Consider the following 16,833-nt stretch of genomic DNA (forward strand, 5'->3'; position numbering starts at 1 on the left):
CACCATGAATTGTTGAGGCACTCCGGAATGAAGAATGGGAAAGTTGAGCTAATGATGAAAAGAATTAGAAAGATCTTGGAGAAAGACATTTGACTGATGACAATTCGTTCTTACGTCAAACTTCGAAAAGAAATTTGAGGATAGCTCCGGGAAAATAAGAGGAGTCAGGTAAGATCCTGGAAAAGACCTGTGCGTTAGGGCCCACTCAAAAGAAACAACGTTGAAAAGGTCGCTTGGAAGATAGATTACACTGGTTGAATTAAAAGACTTGAAAGAGATAACAATCTCTAAAGAACTTGAATGAATGAGAATACGCACTAGCATCTTCTGAGATATCTTCAGCACTCCGGAACAAATGAATAGCAAGCGGGGAATGATTATGAGGTGCACCGGCATAAGAAAAGCATTGGGCAAAAAGAAAAGACTATGCACAATACCAAAGCTTGAATTGAATCCATCGGAGAAGAAAAGAATGAAGAATAATAAGCTTGTGGAGCATCTTCATGAGAACCACCGGGTAAGAACATTGACAGAAAAGAATGGCAATACTTCGCATCAATAAGATGGATACTTGAATAAGAAATCTGAGTCCTTGACGAAAAAGGGGTGGGTGGGTGTGAAAAACAAAATCAACTTGGAACGGATGAAGACAACACCGTTGAGAAGAACTAGTAATAGATCTTGCGAATGTTGAAGTGATCGGATCCACTTGAAGAGAAACACGCCGGTTGAAAAGGATTGACAGCACAATCTCGATGATCAAGAAGGATTGGTATTCACATCGAAGTATGAGAACACCGTTTCGGAAAGGTATGGAATCAACACTTGACTTTGAAGCAACTCGAATACCACAACTCAAAACAAAACAAGGATTGGCTTGCAAAATAAGCCGGAACAAACATATGATAGAGATTTCGTCCGAAGTTTTCGTGGTGGGGCCTACACAGGCTCGATCGTACAGCACCATCATGTACAAGGCAGTGCACATGACATACGAAGCGTCCCCGAGTCGGCATAGCCAAGGACTCTTTAAGACACAACGAGACCACTGTAAAACCGACCGTGGATAGGCAGACCACTAGACATGGAACCCCAATTTCATATCATACATCTGTCGGAAAGATATCCTAAGAGCTACTTGAATTCCCACTTATAAACTCCGGAAACTTTCCGGTTATGCCATCAGGTGTTGGGGATACAGGGGAAGCATAATATCTCACCCAAAACTAGCAAATCCTACATCCAGCTGTATCCATCCTTCAACACATAACCAAGGAACCTTCGGAAATTGTCTACCTCAACCTTCGAAAAGCATCCGTTATACAAGTTATGGCAATACTCCCGAACTCCCGCCCCAGTACTGGGTGGCGTCGAGGTTATCTCACCAACAACTGCATAAAAGAGATTTTCGATGTCGGCGAAACTAAACTCAGGTATTCCAGAACTACAACGATAAAATTATGACGACAACACCTCGGAGCTCAACTCCCCGGGACACTTCCACAAAACCCCTGACAGGAGGCACCAAGACAATGTTCTCGTCACAAAACCATCAGAACGATTCCAAGATACCCGCGTGATCCTAATTTTTTTTAGTAAAATTAGAGAAGAGAAGAGTCAAAACTCTACGTCAGGATGCCTTACCAGAGCGATGAAGAGACTGGGGAGTAAAAAGAATTCCTAAACTCTCCGATATATAATTCCTAAATGACTCAAAACATTTTTCTAGACTCAAACTCGGCTACTAAAAACGATCAAGCAATGGGGGCTCCTAAGGTCGAGGAAGGCTCTGATACCAACTTGTAACGCCCTCGATGCGGCTATATCTCCCACGTGTCGAAGCACGAATTAGAGGCATAACCGCATTGAAAGCAATGTCGCAAGTGAGGTAATCTTCACACAACCCATGTAATACATAAGGGAAAGAGATACATAGTTGGCTTACAATCGCCACTTCACACAATTACAAGAATAAAGCATTACAACAAACAAAATACAATCAAGGTCCGACTACGGAACCAAAATAAAAGAAGAACCCCAAATGCGACAAGGTCCCCGATCGACCCCAACTGGGCTCCACTACTGGTCAACTAGAACGAAACAACATAAAGGACAAGATCTTCAATGAGCTCCTCCTTGAGCTTGGTTGCGTCATCTGCACGGACTCATCGGCACCTGCAAGCTGGTTTGGAAGTATCTGTGAGCCACGGGGACTCAGCAATCTAGCACCCTCGCGATCAAGACTATTTAAGCTTATGGGTAAGGTAAAGGTAAGAGGTGGAGCTGCAGCAAGCGACTAGCATATATGGTGGCTAACATACGCAAATGAGAGCGAGAAGAGAAGGCAAAGCACGGTCAATAAAAGTATGATCAAGAAGTGATCCTAAAGCAACCTATGTCAAGCATAACTCCAACAACCGTGTTCACTTCCCGGACCCCACCAGAAAGAGACCATCATGGTTACACACGCGGTTGATTCATTTTAATTAAGGTCGACTTCAGGTTTTCTACAACCGGACATTAACAAATTCCCATCTGCCCATAATCGCGGGCACGGCTTTCGAAAGTTCAAATCCCTGCAGGGGTGTCCCAACTTAGCCCATCACAAGCTCTCATGGTCAACGAAGGAATAGACCTCCTCCCGAGACATTCCGATCAGACTCGGTATCCCGGTTCTACAAGACATCCTCGACAATGGTAAAACAAGTCCAGCAACAGCGCCCGAATGTGCCGACAAATCCCGATAGGAGCTGCACATATCTCGTTCACAGGGCACACTCAGATGAGACATCCTACGAGTAAAAACCAACCCTCAAGTTGCCCCGAGGTGGCCCCGCAGTCTACTCGGTCGGACCAACACTCAGAGGAGCACTGGCCCGGGGGGGTTAGAATAAAGATGACCCTTGAGTCTGCAGAACCAAAGGGAAGGTGGTAGGTTGTTAGTGCAAAAGGTAAAACCAAGGTTGGGCATTGCTGGAGGAGTTTTATTGCGAACTGTCAAGGGGTTCCCATTATTACCCAACCGCGTAAGGAACGCAAAATCCGGGAACATAACACCGATATGACGGAAACTAGGGCTGCAAGAGTGGAACAAAACACCAGGCATAAGGCCGAGCCTTCCACCCTTTACCAAGTATATAGATGCATTAATTAAATAAGATATATGGTGATATCCCAACAAGTAAACATGTTCCAACAAGGAACAACATCTCCATGTTCCAACAAGGAACAAACTTCAATCTTCACCTGCAACTAACAACGCTATAAGAGGGGCTGAGCAAAGTGGTAACATAGCCAAACAACGGTTTGCTAGGACAAGGTGGGTTAGAGGCTTGGTTCAACAATATAGGAGGCATGATAAGCAAGTGGTAGGTATCGCAGCATAGGCATAGCAAAAGAGCGAGCAACTAAGCAAGCAAAGATAGAAGTGATTTCGAGGGTATGGTCATCTTGCCTGAAATCCCGCAAGGAAGAAGAACGAGTCCATGAAGAAGACAAACGGACGTAGATGAACGGTTCCTCACAATCACGACGTTATCGGAACCAACCCGAAGAAGCAACACCGGAAAGAAAGCAAACCAAATAGTAAATAACCACCACATAACATGGCATGATGCACAATCAAGTATGATGCATGTCCGGTTTAATGAAGCATGGCATGGCAAAGTGCACAAACAATCCTACAAATTAAGTGGAGCCCAAATATGCAACGAGTTGCATATTGACGGAACACCACATAAATTATTTAGTTCGATCTCGTTTATGTACCCAACAATACTAAATGTTGTTAAACATGGCAAGAGGGTGAAGCAAATGAAAACTACCCAACTAGGCAAGTTTAAATGAGGCCGGAACAACAAACAACAAGTCCGGAAAAATCCTCATATGCATATATTAGGTTTGGTACTGTTCTGCCCTAAACACAATTTTAGAGTTGTTAAACATGCAAAACAAGTAGACCATGTTAAACTAGGCATTTTTCTTCCCCATTTACATATAAAGTTTATTAAAATCCGAGTTACGGTTAAATAGTTATGAATTAAACCATTTTAGCATGACATAGGAGCAAATTTAATCAAACAACATTTTAAGCATTTTAAACATGGATGAAAATGACATATTATTAAACTAGATGAAAAACTAAGCAAGTTTCATATTAAGTTTGTTTTAATCCGATGCACGGTTGTGGAGATATTAAATGCATGAAGTGCAAGGGGCTTTTTTGTAAAACAGTAAATCCCAGATAATTAACAAAACGCAGAGGCCAGAAAAAAATGGAATGGGCCAAAACTGGCAGCTCCAGAGGTGCACAGGGGAGGCTGGGGTTGCTCACCGCTGGGCCTTGGCCCAACTAGTGGAGAGGGAAGGCCTGCAGGGGGTGCGCAGCTAGGCCTGCTAGCGCTGCGCTCAGTCAACGCACGAGTGAGACGAGCGGGTGAGCTGCTGTTGTTTGTTTCTGAAGAACAGAAATAGCAGCACGCCCATGGAGATGCAGGCGACGACGGCAGGGGGTCCCAGCGGGAACCGGCGGGAACGGGCGGATCGAGTCGTGCGGCGTCGGTTCTGGGAAACGACGGCGATAGATGGAGCTCGGGCGCGGGACATAGCCATCCATGGCGGCGGTCCTGCTCGAACAGACAGGCACGAGCGAAGGAGAGGTGAGGAAAGGAGAAAGAGCGCGAGGCAAAGGGAGAGGGAAGCGGCGGCAGGGCTCACTGGAGCGCATGGGGCAGCGCGGAGTAGCTGCTTACTCCGGCGAGGTCTAGCTGTGGAGGCGCGCCGGCGTCGAGGTGTGGTGAGACGCGAGCGTCCTCCGCTACTCAAAGCAGAGGCCGGAACTGGCGTTGGCGGTGCGCCAGAAGTTGACAACGGCGAGGAGCAGCAGGGATGGGGGTCTGACGACGGGATGGTGACGGCGATGGACTTGGCGCAGAGGAGGCCAGCGAGAGGAAGATCCTCTCAGGCGCGCTCGGGGTCGAGCTCGCGCACGAGGCCCTCGGGCACGAGGAGCTGGGTACGCTGCAGGCTCGGGGAGGCATCGGAGGATCGATCGGAGGAGGCCATGGCGCTCCCTGTGAAACAGCACACGAGGAGAGGGAGTGGTTAGCAAAGAGAAGAAAACAGGGAAAGGAAGGGAAAGGAAACGGAGGGGGCAATGCGAGTTCCTGGGGTGGTTGCCGACAGCGACGCTGGTCGTCGGGCGAGGAAGGAGGCCGCGGAGGAGCTTCGGTGGCCGGCTGGTGCACGGGTTGTTGGGGCCTCGGGCGCTCGGGGCTGCAGGAGGTGGACGAGGGGATCAGGGGAGGCGCTCGTTGGAGAGGGGAGATCGATAGGATTTTTGGATCAGGGAAGAAGCTGGTTGGCTTGGCGTTGAAAACAAAGGGAGTGGCGGCGGCGTGGGGATTGGATGGATGGGACAAGGTGCCTAGGATCTAGGGTTGGTCTAGTTACATAGTGAGTGGGTTAGATTAGGGGCTATCTCGTCCCTCCGATCAAAATCGGACGGTCGGGAAGAATAGGCTAGGGAGCCTAAATAAGAAAACGGTGATGTTTTGTAGACGTTTGGGGATGATCCGGACACGACGGTGATGACTGATCGGGTCGGGTCCGGGACAATTTTTGGATGCGCGCGCGAGGAGGGCCGCGGGCTGACGAGAGAGGTTAGGTAGGACCTAGCGGTAGGTAGCGGACTGTGTAGACGGTCTCGAGCTGAGAGAAGAGAAGAGAGGGAGGCCCGGCGACTGTTTCCGGAGACCGAAAACATCCGACGTTAGACCGGCTATACTGCCGCTATAGTTATCCATTGGGGCATCAAACGGACTCCGAATGCGATGAAACTTGGCAGGCGGTCTATCTACACTATACTAAGACCACACGTCAACTCTCATCCCATTCCGAGAACATTTTCCGGCCACTTATAAAATACTATTTCGGACATGCCGCGGGCGCGTTCCAGTGTGTCTGGGCTCAAAACGGACAACGGAGAGAACTCGAAGAATCCAGATGAATGCAAGTTTTAAAACATGATGATGCAATGCTCATGATGACATGAGAAAGATGCAACACGCAAGCGAATGACAAGCCAACAACAGCAAATAACTGAAGGACACCTGGCACATTGGTCTCGGGGTGTTACAGATAATTTCTCGCATTTCCCAGATGATTCATGTATTTCGCAAAAGTCTTCGGAATACCATTCGGTCTTCCGAAAATCTTGAGTAGCCTAGTGCTCCTGAAATTCTTGCTTGCCTCCATTATGGTTAATGCCATAAATCTGGTAATGTTACTAGCACCCCTTGTCATTTTCATTTTAAGTCTGTTGATTCAATATGCTGTGAATGCTCGCAATCCTCAATCAGATCCTAGAATTCATCCTTCCAGCTCTGACGTCATCTTAAACATGAGCTGGATCTCGACCAATCAAATTGCCATCGATTGTACCCCTAAGACTATTCAACTTATTCATCCCTAATCAGAGCATTGCTTATGATCCCTTGTCTTGGAATTCATAATTCCTTTGCATTCAAACCTTGAGTTAGTCAATTGTTTCTATAATCTGATCTCCTTGCATTCTTTCTTCTTCTGATTGTGTGCCGATGCTCACATCAGCTCCGTTGTGGACCATAAGATCCTTTGTTGAGTTATCATCCGATAGTGTCCTTTGTATACAAAAACCTCGAGAAGTTCTTTCCCTGATACATAATGCCATTGGTAAATCGTATTCTTTGATATGGGCAACGATGCTCTGCTTTCGAGCTTGAGTTATTTACTTCTGAACTTTCTATTATATGTTCCTAAGATACCTGATGGGTTGGACCAGTGCCTTCCCTAATCTGTGCAAACCCGAGAGTTTTCACGAGTCATATTCTCCTGGTGATTTACCAGATAAATTTTCAACACTACAACTCCATCGAAAATGAGAGGTGAATGATAGATTATGCATTGGAGAAGTGGGAGTAGACCTTGAACTTTGTGTTCATGCCCATGGACCTAATGTGGAACTTATCATGGAAGATTCTTGTGATATAATAACCCCCTTATTATAAGTTCATATGGTATCTAGGATTTGATCCTTTGCAACCGTGGTTCTGACCATGATTGTTCCCCTTTGATCCCATTTCTTGGACAAGTTAAAGCACTTGTCTTCTATAGATAAATGCATCTTCGCAATCTCTATTTTGATCTTCCATCGAGTATTACCCTCTGGTATCTCGAGAATAACAAAGAACCATGTTGCTTCCTACGAGTCTTCATCTGGTATTGCTTCTCATCGATTTCAGATTTCCCCGGGTTTTGAGTTGTTAGTCACTCGAGAACGCCGATAAGTGAATCGATTCCACACTCCGATTCTAAACTCCAAGTAAATTTTGTTACTTAAAAGTTTAATAATCCTTCAAGTCATTCCTAGTCTGATCGACTATATCTTTACCGTGGTAACTTTTAACTGTGCTACCTGGTCCTTCTTCCTAGAGCACAATTTTCGGCGATGAGATAAACATACGTCGATCTTCCTCCTCCTATCATTTTTCCTTGAACAACAAGCTTGATTTCGAGTTTATGTCGTATCCGTGGTTCCAATAGCCTTTTGCTTCATCCTTACTGTTGCTTGATGTCGTCACTCCTCGATGGCATCTTCGTAGAGCCTCTCGACAAATATGTCATGATCATCATCAACATTCTAAGCTCTTCCAGGATATTAATTAAGTTCATGATGAGAAATACCATCCTTGACCTATGATGATTTGAGTTATCATCGACTACCCCCCTTGTCTTCTTTCCAACACATGTTTGATCATGTCTTGGTTATACCTGGGACTCCTTCCTATTCCTGCAATTGTTCTTGAATATTTCTTGTGATCTTCTACTCCAACCCCCTACTTGGAACACCATGTTAATGCTACCTCGAAGCATGATTGAGGTATTCCGAATATCAACAAAGCACGTTGTCGAATGTTTCTTGATCTATTATCCAAAAACCGTTGTATGGGTAATATCATGATTCTTCCCTCGCCCCCTTTATCTAAATGCTTTTGAACTTGCTGTCATATCATGTATATCCTGCTCTGCTTGTCCTTGGGGAGGATATACTCTTGATAATTGTGTTTAAACACATTTTCCTTTCCATTGTTCTGATTATTATACTAACCATATTTTTCCTTTCCATTCTTTTGTTTAACCTTTCCGGTAAACTAACTTATCTCAATAGAGATAATTTCCTGCTTAGGTAAACACCTCAATGTACAACTCTGTCAGTAAAGACCCTGCTACTATTGTTGATGACATTCCGGTAGCCACCGATGGACGAGAACTTTGCCTAATGGCCTGCCTCGTTCAACGAGCAGGAAAATGGTTCTCTTTGTCCCTCGCCCTTGGTACCGACGTTGTTGCCAACATAACTGACAGGCTACCCTTTGACATGCCTTGCTATCATGACCGTGCAAAATGCTAGCGCCCTTTCTACTTTTAACCCACATGGTGGACTCATAAACCACAGTCACACAGGATCGGAACCTGACTCTCACTACAAAAAAAGACACATCCATGACATTTTGGGCCGAACAATTTTTTTCTGTCATACATATGACACTTCTATGACGATAATTGTGACAAAACCCGGTATCATCATAGATGTGGTGGGATCCTACTTCTATGACAAAAATCCATGACAGAAAATTGGCTTTTCGTCCTGGGCGGGCCGGAGACGCAGCTGCATGACATTCTTTGGGCCGTCCATGACGGAAAAGACTGTGGTAGAAGCGAGGGGGAGGAAAATTTCGGGGAGTTCCCGGTTACGGTGGGAGGTCGGGGGCCGAACGATGCGCGTTTCTCTCGTACACGTACGCGCGTGTGTGCGAGGCGTTGGCTCTAACTGAACCCGAGCGAGGCGTTGGGCTTTAACTGAACCCGAGCGATTGCACTGCAGGCTACGCGTTACTGAACCCAAGCGATCGATCGATGGCTGTTAACTGAACCTGATCGAGTGATTCCTTCGCTACTGATGCTAACTGAAGACGATCGATTGGATGAACAGTGAGCGTTGCCGGGGGGGTTGGATGAACAGTGAGCGGTGGCGTTGCCTCTGGATGAACAGGACCCCGTGGTGTGGAGGGCTTGATGAACAGTAGACGATGGAGGGGTGGTTGAACAGGACCCCGTGATGTGGAGGGCTGGATGAACAATAGACGGTGGAGGGGTGGTTGAACAGTAGCCGATGGAGTAGCGCGTGGTGGAGGCTGGATGAACAGGAGCCCGTGGAGGCTGGAGGAGGTCGACGGTAGCCCGTGGAGGCTGGAGGAGGTCGACGGTAGCCCGTGGAGGCTGGAGGAGGTCGACGGTAGAGATGAACAGTATCCCGTGGAGTCCCGTTTTGCGGTACGCCACACCCCTCCCAATCAACAGGACCCCCGTTTCGACCGTAGCGCTCCAACACAAGTCCGTTTCCTCCGTTTTGCGGTACGCCACACCCCTCCCAATCAACAGGACCCCCGTTTCGACCGTAGGAGGTCCGTTTCCTCCGTTTTGCAGTACACCAGACCCCTCCCGATGAACAGGATCCCGTTTTGAACGTGGTCGGTCGAACACAAGGCTGTTTCTCCATTTTGCGGTACGCCAGGCCTCGTTTCCATCGCCTGTTCCATCCAAGCCCTCCCGATGAACACGACCACGCATTCCGTTCTGACCCAGCCGGTTGGCTCCCACGCGTTCCGTTGCCTCCCGATGAACACGAGCATTCCGTTGCCTTCCCATGAACACGACGCATTCTGTTGCCTCCCCATGAACACGACGACGACGCTGTTTCTCCGTTCTGACCTAGCCATGCACGATTCTTGGCCATACGTATGCGCGAGTAGGCATTCGAGACCCTGCCCGTATGTACGTACGTGGCCGTATTTTCTTTCTTGCACCCTGGCCATTGTACGTACGTGTACATGCTACGTGCGCGCCTCTACTACGACACGTACACACCTCTACTACAACACGTGCGCGCCTCTACATCGACCAGTATATATGTACGTACACGTTCGCGACCAGAATGACAACGCTACGTGCGCTTCGACCAGGTGGGTCCTGACTGTCAGGCACTTCCTTGCCTGCGAAGATGTAGCTGGTGGGTCCCAGCAGTCAGGGGGGCGAATCGTTTTGTTTTTTTTGCCCGGACGCACTTCCTTGCGTGCGAAGGTGTAGCTGCTGGGTCCCTGCAGTCAAGGGGGAATCATTTTGTTTTTTTGCCCGAACGCACTTCCATGCGTGCGACGATGTAGCTGGTGGGTCCCAGCAGTCAGGGGGGCGAATCGTTTTCTTCCGGACGCACTTCCTTGCGTGCGATGATGTAGCTGGTGGGTCCCAACAGTCAGGGGGGCGAATCGTTTTTTTTTCGGACGCACTTCCTTGTGTGCGAAGATGTAGCTGGTGCGTCCCAGCAGTCAGGGGAAACGTTTTTTTTCATGAAATGCGGTGGCCCGTCCGGTGGGTCCCTGCTGTCAGGTGGAGGAATAATTATTTTGTGCATAATAAGGAGGCACTTCCTTGCTGCGGCCGTGGACCCAGCTGTCAGCCTCTCCACGTACAGTCCACGTCCGATGGAAGCCATTCCTTGACCACGCCGCGCCAAGAGCACCAGGGCGGTGTACGACGGCGAGGCCTAGGAAGGGGACGACGCGGAGCCAGGGTAGACGCGGCAGTGGATGCCCACGCGTAGAGGAATATGAGGGTTCACTCATTCGACTGCGGTGTGAGGCTGTCGTCGCCGCAGAATAACAGGGGGTGTGGGTGCGTAGAGGGATGGCCTGGCCAGCGGTAGGAGTAGTAGGGGGCGGTGAGGCCTCCGCGGCATCACAGCTGGCCACGGGCGGCAGGAGCAGGCGGCACGACCGGCACTGCTTTGGGCGGCTAGAGCAAGAAGACCAGAGGTTGAAGAAGCACTACGGCCATTGGATGGATATCATATGGTCACTGGAGCTAGAATCGTTCATATATTGACTAAAGTTGACAAAGGCCTCCGTCCCAGTCAACTTAGTAGGCCCACAAATCAACCTCCCACCAAGGTGGGTCCCAGCTAGCAGGGGGGTATTCATTTTTTTGTGCGTAATAAGGAGGCACTTCCGGTGGGTCCGAGCTGACAGCAGGGGGAACGTTTTTCTCGCGAAATACGGTGGCCTGTCCAGTGGGTCCCAGCAGTCAGGGGGAAATGTTTTTTTTGCGAAATACTGGAGGCCCGTCCGGTGGGTCCCTGCTGTTAGGTGGAGGAATAATTATTTTCCTCGTAATAAGGAGGCACTTCCTTGCGGCTGTCATGGACCCAGCTGTCAGCCTCTCCACGTACAGTACTCTTCCGATGGAAGTCGGTCGTTGACCACATTGACCACGCCGCACCGAGAGCACCACGGTGGTGGACGACGGCGAGGCCTAGGAAGGGGACGACGTGGAGCCGGGGAAGACGCAGCAGTGGAAGCCCGCGCAGAGAGGAGTACGAGGGTTCACCGGTTCGGCTGCGGTGTGAGGCTGCCGTCGCCGCAGAATAACAGGGGGTGTGGGTGAGTAGAGGGATGCCCTGGCCAGCGGTGGGAGTAGTAGGGGGCGATAAGGCCTGCGCAGCAGCACAGCCGGCCACGGGAGGCGGGAGTAGGCGGTCCCGCTGGCGCTGCTTTGGCGGCTGGAGCAAGAAGATCAGAGATTGAAGAAACACGACGGCCGTTGGATGGACATCCAATGGTTACGTCTGCTAGAATCATTTGTTGATGTATATAATAACTAAAATATCTTGCATACGCGTCAACTAAACAAGCCCACAAGTCAGACCGCTCCCTCTTTTTTTAATAATTTATATATAGCTCATGGCAACTTCTTATGCAATTTATTGCAGTCGTTTTTTTGGTTGGCCAGGGCCAATTTCGCATATTTCTGTGGGTTCCAAACTATTTTTAATACCGAAATGTCGAGCCAGATTTAAAGTACTTTGAAGATATATTTAAATTAGGTTAATGCCCAGTGAAATAGGAATCTGAAAATGTGAAAAAATTTAGAAATTATAAAGTAATTGCCAATTTGTCATCTGTTTTTATATTTACAACCCATTTCATATTACTTTCAACATTTTATAGGCGTCTTGAAAGAGTTGCAGCCCATCAGGGCGTAGAAAAATAAGTTGGCATGGATTGGGTATTCTTCAGAAAAAATAAACTGGGCTTATTTTCACAAAGAAAAAATAGCTGGGCTGGTCACATGGTGAACATAAAATATAAGCCTGGGCTAGACGGGCCACAACCCAGTTCAAACCCTGCCCCGTCTCAACAATACCAAACAAAAAAAATACTGCTCGATTAGCTACGTCCCAGGTGTCACCCTATCTTGTGATGTTCTCTTGTCTATTGACAATATACGCTCACAATGTCGTGGGTCCCAGATGTCAGGAAAACACTAGGAGGAAGCATTTTATTTTTCCATACGCTGATGTGGTGGGCCCCTACTGTCATCCTCTCCACGTACTCCTGTCGATTCCGGTTGTTTGTTGACCATGTTGACAATGCAAGAGGGTGGCGCCGCGTCGAGCGCACCAAAGCGCACGGAGGACGTCGGCGTTAACGATTTAGGAGACGATGGGGCGGCGATGCGTGCGCTGAGGCGCAGCCAGCCGTGGGAGGCGGAAGCAGGCGGCCCCGCCGGAGCTGGTTTGGTTTTGGTGGCTGGAGGAAGACAGGACTGAAGAAACACGACAGACTATAAAAGCAGCAGGAGTACTTAACAACCTTAACTGAAACCAGCAGGGGCACTTAACAACCAAATCTGAAAGCAGTATGAGTACTTGTACAGGTTCAACCATACAAAGCACGCCTCGAACAGTGCTACTTTGCCTACAGTTAACCAAGGGTGAGGCCGCCAAGCCCCAGGACAAGGCCTAGGTGCCACCCTGCGCATCCACAACCTTATGAAAGCGGCTTCATCTCGCAACGTGGTCAATAAACAGGATATTCGCTTTAGAGCCATGGAAAAGCATGAACATAATCTTCTGTCCTATTCTCCAAGATGGACGGGCCTTCATTATTTGAGACCACCCATGAATAAGTATCTTTTCACCTCCAAGGGGAATTGAGTAGGTCGACATAAACATCATGTTGTGACCAAGCGCAAGTCTGACCCGACCATGGTCAGGCATCTGTATAGGAACAATAGAACTCGGCAGTTCCTGTTTCAAGAAGATCACAGCTGTAAAACTATGTATAAGCAATAGTTTATGAACAACATATATAACAGAAAACAGCTCGTACCATAAGTTTCTCGACACAGTTGGACCTGTTCAACGAGTGCAGCAGTGGCACACATATCCCACATGGCCTTCCACCATTGAAACGCCCCACAAGGACCTCAAGACGATCAATAAGGTGTAGGAACATGTGGATGTCGATCTAGTCAACTTCAGTGCCATTAGTAACAGCCAAGTTATTACAGAGTACCAAACGAGCAGACTGCTTAACTCTGAAAAAACCTACACGTGCCACCAATTATAAGAAAATATTAGTTAGAAGTAGCATCTTCGTGAGAGATTCGTTGCTACTTCTAAAGCTAAATTGTGATTATTAGATAGAATAGGTGCATTAAGAAGTAATCGAGGCAACAAGCAAGAACCAGATACAAAACTAACATGGATGAACAATTGGAACGACGTCGGGGTGGAAGATCGCAGTGAAGATGAGACCAGGTTCTGCTATTTCCATCAACATTCGCGCGCCAACTTTCAGTCCGTAACACTTGAGAAAGTTTATCCAAGTTCAACCATAAAAAAAGCAGCGATCTTCTTGGTTCATGAACCCAACTCGAAACTTATATCCATGGCTTTTCTTCACTGTGACCATTAAACTAGTGTATTCAGTTATGGCAAGGCCGAGCATCTTGAGTACGTGTGTTCTGGCAGAGCAAATAATACACTGCAGGAAAAATAATATGAGAACACAACATGTTCAAAAAAAACCCACCCTCCTAGATAGAAAAGAGGATTCTAGGAACATACTGTGCGCGTTTCAAAATGCTGTGTTAGGATGAGAAGGAACAAGTGTGGCGTCTCACCGAGGGCGCAGAAACCTGTAGGGTACTCGTACTTTGGGCACTGCAAATGAAAGACACTAGATTCAGTAGGAAGAAAAATGCATCAACGGCGGCGGCTGCCATCCTAGGATTACCTGCGACCAAGGGACTTGGATTTATCAGGGATGGATGAAGAATTCGTACCTGGTTCTCCATGACAAAACCCTATGCAATTGCCTAGAGGGGGTTTTCTCCGAACAAGCAGACAAGGGAGAAGGGGATTCAGGCCCAGTGAAATATAGCCGCTTCGTCCGTCCAGCTTATTGCTAAAGCTGGAAAGGGGGGGATTGTGATTTGACGGCTCATTGGGCATTACTACGGCGCTACGACCGGGGTGTGTCTACCGTGAAGTTGTGCACTCTAATTTGTGCATATGGCACGTGGACCCCGTTGCTGGTTGCCCCATATATGAGCGAAAGGAAGTAGAAAGACAGGAGTAACTAGTTACACATAAATATATTTTTTGACAGAGAGATACTCCCTCTGTAAATAAATATACAAATCTTTTATATCATAGGCTCACCTTGCCGAGAAATATACTCCCTCTACAACGCACGGGCATTATGGGGGTTCAGCTGAGAATATAATACTCAGATAGGCTCACGGTTCTGGACTTTGGGCTGCATGCCGACCCTGCATGTTTGGGGGCCCATGCGTTCTACCTCAGCGCTTTTCATATTGCAAGCGATCGGTACGGCACTGGTTTTAGATGCTATCGCAAGGCGAATACACAAAATTGAATAAAGCACGACAGATGTTGGAATGAAATTGAACGACAGTTCCTAACCAGCAATCAGAGTTGCAATTCTATCAACGATATACCATGTGATAAATAATACTGTCGTACTACTTATACACACAGGACACTTGTTTTACCATGCCAGATTATTACATCAAAATCTCTCGGAGGATAAATCAGTTTGGCAGTTGCGTGCTGCTACTAAAGAATTTCAAAGTTGATTTGGACCAGCTCTCCTTGCCGAGAAAGTTTGATTTTGACATCATCCCCTACCGCAAGATATGATTTAGATTTGAACCTTGACCATCCTTTAGCATCAATCATCATGCGACCATCCTTTGTACTTACGGTATATTGAGCAGGTTCATTCACACCAAGGCTGCGCATGGTAAGAGAAACTTGGCTGTGGTCGCCCGAATTGTTGAACGACTCGCTCTTGCTCTAGGGATTCTCTATTTGCAAACAAGAAGACATACCCAAACAGTTAGATCAACACAGTGAATCATGTGAAACAACATGGAAAGAAAAAAGGAAGCACTTGGGCGGCCAATGCTTACCAAGAAGGTGGACATGTCGGTTTTTGTAAGGATTTTGGTATATGAAGTGCGAACTGCAGCCAAGTCTGTTGCCGGTGCAACTGCACGGCCCGGAGCAGATGCAAGTGCAAGTGTTGGTGCAGGTGCCGAAGCCGATGCTGCTGCCGGAGATGGTGCTCCTTGTAGAGCTGATGCCGGTGTCGGAGCAGGTGCCGGTGTCGATGCCCGATCCTCCGGTAGATCAGACTGATCCGCTGACGTGGTCGGTGCCCAATCCTTAGCTGGATCAGACTGAGCTGTTGCCGCTGTCAGTGCTAGAGCAACTGCCGGTGCTCGATCTGTGCGAGACAGCGGCGATCGTGTCTGGTCTGCTATGATCAGCTTTCTAACTTGACTAGGATCCGTGACCGTGATCCAGTTTTTTTCTTCATTTCTTTTAAACGCGAGAAGGACTAATTGTGGCGTTTTTGTTAAACCAAACTGTAGTTCATCATAGGGATTCAGCTTGTACTCAGACAACAGACTGATCCAATTTTTTCTAGTAATATAAGTGATGGACAGTGCCTTCGTTACTGACACGACATAAGAAGTGAAACCTGCAAAAATAGCCATCGTAGAGCAAACCAAATGGTTTATTCTATGATGAATGTCACATGGCAAAACCTGCATCGTAAAATTGCAGGAAAAGAAAGAAAACATGACATTAAATCAATAAGATTTAGACAGTAAATCAATAAGATTTACTTGAAGTGACACGAGTGAATCCTTACCAGGAAATCACTATGTTGAAGTACTAAACAGAAGATTGATCGTCCAACTACGCGTGGCATGCAGGGGCCCCGCCTACTCCCACAACAGGACAGTCCAAAGGTCGTGACAAATCGTATGGACCGAACATCCATGGGACTGGAAATCCTGGTGGGTGCGATAAACCCTGCAATGCATATAGATATTGGAGTGTGATCATAATTGATAAACCGTCCTCACAAAAAATATGATCTGGATACTTCAAAATATACAGACTGAATTGAGTGGATAGACATTAACATAGACCGTTCTCAGGACCGACCACACACCAAAAGCGACAGTACTAATAAACAATACAGGGTTCACAAACACAAATCAAGTACTGAACAATAGTACTTACTACACACAAGCAAAGTTGCACTAACTAAACTCTGCAGACTCTTTCTTGCCACCGACCTACGGGATGAACCCCGCATAACTGACTAGGCCATGGACTTCGTGTGAGATGTCTACATGCACCCTCACCATCTTGTCAACCTTGGAGATCCTAACAGAGTGGTCTTTCCACTCATAAACATGATGATGAAGACAGGCTGCATCAGATTTGTTGGGAAGCTTTACAAGAACCACACCCATCGTAATCGAAGGCACAGCCAGGAAATTGTTGTGGTCAAGTACAACCTCGAGAACACGCCTGACAATAATGCTACAGGAAAACACTAGTTCAGGACA

General features: G+C 47.5%; 1 long non-coding RNA gene across 1 annotated transcript; it reads right to left on the minus strand.

Moving 5' to 3' along the window:
* Positions 1 to 1,762: 1,762 nt before the first annotated feature.
* On the minus strand, positions 1,763 to 5,405 carry LOC125548344 (uncharacterized). The gene is made up of 3 exons (XR_007301017.2): positions 4,717 to 5,405; positions 3,455 to 4,625; positions 1,763 to 2,182 (listed from the first exon to the last, which is right to left on the minus strand). It is a non-coding gene; the product is annotated as an uncharacterized LOC125548344 (long non-coding RNA).
* Positions 5,406 to 16,833: the final 11,428 nt, after the last annotated feature.

This window comes from Triticum urartu, chromosome 3A (assembly GCF_056163025.1).
Source record: "Triticum urartu cultivar PI428250 chromosome 3A, HENAU_Tu73, whole genome shotgun sequence".
Taxonomy (NCBI): domain Eukaryota; kingdom Viridiplantae; phylum Streptophyta; class Magnoliopsida; order Poales; family Poaceae; genus Triticum; species Triticum urartu.